At 34.2% G+C, this 4,794-nt stretch overlaps 1 long non-coding RNA gene across 1 annotated transcript; it reads right to left on the bottom strand.

The window, feature by feature from the left end:
• Positions 1–206: 206 nt before the first annotated feature.
• LOC126924994 (uncharacterized) lies at positions 207–4,359 on the bottom strand. Its single transcript, XR_007713776.1, has 2 exons — positions 1,773–4,359; positions 207–728 (listed from the first exon to the last, which is right to left on the bottom strand). It is a non-coding gene; the product is annotated as an uncharacterized LOC126924994 (long non-coding RNA).
• Between the last annotated feature and the right edge of the window lie 435 nt (positions 4,360–4,794).

The following is a 4,794-nucleotide window of genomic DNA, read 5'->3' on the forward strand; positions in this document are numbered from 1 at the left end:
TTTGAACCTTTCAACATCGGTACATATCGTTATTCTGTTTATAAAAATACCATGTAAACACCTTATTTATACAAACATAATATAAAAATTCTGTTTATAAAAATATAAGAACTGCATGCATTCTCGTTATAAGAGAAGATATATTCTATATCTCTCTAAGTAACTTTGACACACTTTAAAACGACAGCGTGTTTTTCATGAAACAATTGATCGATCGATCGATCGTTTCTCGTATTACGAGACGCTTTATTCGGAATTTTTCAACGATGTCTAGCTTTTTACTTCGTGAAAGGGACGGACGATCGCACGATAACCAGGTAGAACTTGAACGAAGAGAAAAAAAGCTTTGGTGTAACGTTGAAAGAACATATATCCAGGAGAAACGATCGATTGCGCGTGCGTTACACGTCAAGTGTAATATGTACTACGTGTATGATAAGCTGCGACGATGCGATGATGAAAATATATGAGAGACGTATCGTGTGCGACGCTTTCTGAACTGTTGCAGCTGATCGTTTTAATCGTTTCGACAAAACAATTATATACGTTGTACCTTACGTCGATTTAAACTAAGATTAACAGCAAAATTTCGATCAGATTCTCTGTCTTTATTCCACCTACGTGTTATAATTTACAGGTAACAATAAAGGTTTGCGTTGAGACACCTCGTTGCAATTGTATTTTTTCTCCCTTTTCCTCTCTCTTGTTGAGCAGCAGTATGATAGATTCTACACAAAGAGAGTCATAACTTTTGCTTTAGACCGGATTTTTATTCCATTTTATTACTCATTATTATTATTTTATAATTACTATTTCTTTTTCCTATCGCTTGAAAATTTCGACATTTAATTTATATCAGAGAAATTAGCCTTATGGCTAATTACAAGTGTTTTATAAACTTTTTTTTCGATATGTAATACTTTTCCAATTAGAATATTTATATGAAACGAGAGGCTTAATTCGCATCAGAGCATGAGTTAATGAAATTTATTAACAATTGCGAATATCATGTTTGTCTATGGTTCTCCTTATATAGGAGGTATGTGTGTGAGCATTTGTTCAATTATTCCATAATTATTGTGAAATATCATCTTAAACGTTAATAGACAAATTTTCTCTAATGATTAATCAAAGTCTCATTTTGTTAGACTGTAATTTTATGAAGATTTTAAACTAGAAAAACTTGTACTATTATTATTATTGATACAAATATTTTAAGAAGAGCACAAATTCCCTCTAATTAATTTATAATTTTGTTATCAATAGTGAGTAGATAAGCCTTCTTTCCTCTTGTTCTCGTTTTGATGTATAATTATTTCTTTCTATAAACTTCGCATGATATCGTTTTAGTTTATTAATATATTACAAGGTATAATGACTACATTTCCGAATAAACTGTTTATTAAATATTCTCCTCTTGTTAGTTACTATCACAGCAAAAGGAAATTTTATTACAACGCAAATATATCAAGTTTGTAACTGAACCTATAAATATCAAATTATTCGAGTAATATTTTTATATACGTTTAAACTTGGAAACAGTGACGTAAAACTTGTTGTAAAAATAACTTTACCATTTCGAGAAGGTTATGTAAATGTTATGACAGTTTAATACCGGTTCGTGAAATTCCAGGCTGCTGGTTTTTCATTATAAAATGAATCAAGAGAGAGGTCAGAAAATGTCATCGACAATGGTGTTTTAACAAATATTTCTGAAAATATTATGTACGTGCACGTGTCTGATCTCGATGATGCTACATTGTACTTCTTACCCGCCGAATTAACTACGACAAAATTTTATTAACACGGCTACGACGATACTTGACTCTCCGATCGTTCAGAGTTAATCTTAAGTAAGATCGTTCGAAAACAAAGCTTCACTGATACTAACAACTGATGGTCACGATCAATTGAACGATACTTTACTCCACGAATGCTTGGAAACATTTAATAAGTCGAAAACTCAGACGAGACTGTCTCTCAGATCGCTGAGAGACTAAACGAACCTCGCGACCGATGGAGATCACGTTGACGATTCGAAAGCTCGTAAAAAACTGACCCTGCTAGACTGAACGGGCGTCCAACAAGAATCCTAAAACGGAAATGTCGAAAATATACACACTAATTGGTTTTCAACGAACGCGAGACAACGGCCAACTAGCGTACTCGCTCGCTGAATGTCAACTCCAACTGCGCTGTCGAGCGACCGAAACGCGGTGAAACCATGGCCTGAAGATAGTGAGCGATACATAGACGAACGTGAGACTTCGGATTTAATTCGGTAAGAACTGAGGAAATTCTTCCCTGTGCTTAATTATTAGCTCATCCCATAAGTTCGTTCCGTTTTTCGAGCGGTTATATATGTTAAGATTGTTTACATACCTTTCAATTTCATGAAAAAATGTAATCCCCATCTCGATGTACAACTTCTTCCCATTTTTCAAGTGCATTGGTCCCTTATCGCCGTATGTTTATAAATCGACACATGAAATGTATACACAGAAATCGGCACGAACTTATGGGATGACCTAATAGAATATTAGCTTAATTAATTAGAAAATTTGCATCACTGTTGCAATTGTTAAAAGGAATCGTCCTGGATGTTAACGTCCAGACTCTAACGTAGTCTTTGGTATTATTATTAGTAGTAGTAGTAGTAGTATTAATAGTAGTAGTAGTAGTAGTAGTAGTAGTAGTGGTAGTAGTAGTAGTAGTAGTAGTAGTAGTAGTAGTAGTAGTAGTAGCAGCAGCAGCAGCAGCAGCATTGTAAAGTAATTACCCACGAAAATCATGACGCTTTTGTTCCGACAGCAAGCTATTCTACCATTGTTCTCATCACTCGGAAAAACAGGAAAATTAAAGTGAAAGTAATTAAATGATAGGTGCATGAAAGCTTGTACGATGGGAAAGCTTTAAGAATTGAAAAATAAAATTTACCATTTAGCAATTTTCGAGTTTTTCCCCGAGGGAACAAGTACGGAAATCTTCAACGTCTCGCAATCTCACGATATGTGAAGTTTCCCGTGAGGTTTTTGACATTTCGCGATCCAACTACGTGCAAGTTTTGACAAGTTTCACCGCCTGACAATTTCCTGACGCACAAACTTCCTCCTCGGGTTATCGTTAACTTTTCAGCGAGTTTTGGCAGCTTGCAATTTTCCAATACGATATACATATATTCGACAGTGAAAATATAATACGTACAGGCGAAACGAAAGCAACTTGAATTATAAATAATTTGAAATAATGGAAATTGCTGCGGATGAAATTTTTAATAAAATTATATCGGCCAGAGAGTTTTAGTTACAAAATAGATTGCAAAATATTAACGAACCTTACCTTCGAATTAGATATCTTAAAATTGATTAATCGAAAATAGTGAAGACAATTTTAACGCGAAATTACAACGATGTGTAATTACGCTATAGAGTTAAAATAAAAAGCCAACTTAACCGTCAAACGCAATTTTCGAATTTTTCAACGAAACTAATTTTATTTCACAGAAACTAGAAACTAGAAACAGAAGTGAATAAAGCGAGAGAAAAGCAAAGGATAAATAACCATGTATGTGCTAATTACACGGCTGACCAATAATGGCTAACGCACAAATCCTCCCAACACATTAGCTTGTATTTTACGATGTCGATTTCGCGGAATTAGATTTATTATTAATTAAAAATGTCCTCGGTCCGCTTCGGCGAATGCTCGTTCGGAATAAACATGAGCATTCGATCAAGATTAGAGAGCAAGAGTGGTCGCGATAAAACCGCGTGTTTATCGGCCGACATGCTCGTAGTACACGAGCCTCCGTCCGCTTGAAACGCAACCCTAAATTTAGGGGTTGAACCGGTGCAAATTTTAATTTTAATATCACGACGCTATTTTAAGCCGATTATCGATCAGCCGTCGGTCTTACCAGGGTAAAACTTCGACTGGAAACTTTCGTTCATCCCTCTCCTTGTTCCTTGTAAGATTTCGTTCGTCGTGTTGCGATAAGAAACGAGGAAGACGAATTTTTAACATTTTCGAATGATTGATCGAATTGATAAAATTCCTACCGCATTTATGTGAACGATCCTCCCTTCCCCTTTGGTAATTATGGTATTTAATTTTAGAATTAATTGGATAATATCGGTAAGATTGGCAATGAATTTCGTAACTTCTATAATTTTGGTAATTTCGGTAATTTTGTAGTTAATTTGGAAACTTGTGTAATTTTCGACATTTCGCGGTGAGTATGTAATCAGTTTGGAAACTCCTGTAATTTCGTCGAATTAGTTTGATAATTCCTGTAATCCTGAAAATTTCGGTATCTTCGTAAGTAATTTAGTAATTTGTGTAATTTTCCCGGTTCCCGTAATTAATTTACTCATTTTGCTGATGTTTCCGTATTAATTTAATAATCTCTCAATTACTCGGTAAGGAGTCATTTTTTCCATCAAATCTTATTTTCCGAACACGTAATAAATCGAAAGGATGGCAAAGTATATATATAAAGTATAGGTTAAATATATGTGTAGATATGGTAATAACAATTTTTATTAAATAAATATCCTACCGATGTTGGTGACGATAATATTTTTCAGAGAAGGAGTTTGATACTTGAATAAAACGCTTTTTAATGGGATACTTTTTGTAGACACAACTTTTAACGACGGTTGAGATGTATATTTAACGATACTTTAATAGAAAGTTATGACGTATCTAGTAAAAATTTTATACGAAGATGTAGCTTTTTTCTAAACGGGCAGTTTCTCGTTAACAGTTAACAGGTCTTTAGAAAAGAATCATGAA

The sequence above is a fragment of the Bombus affinis genome, chromosome 15 (genome assembly GCF_024516045.1).
Source record: "Bombus affinis isolate iyBomAffi1 chromosome 15, iyBomAffi1.2, whole genome shotgun sequence".
In the NCBI taxonomy this organism is placed as follows: Eukaryota; Metazoa; Arthropoda; class Insecta; order Hymenoptera; family Apidae; genus Bombus; species Bombus affinis.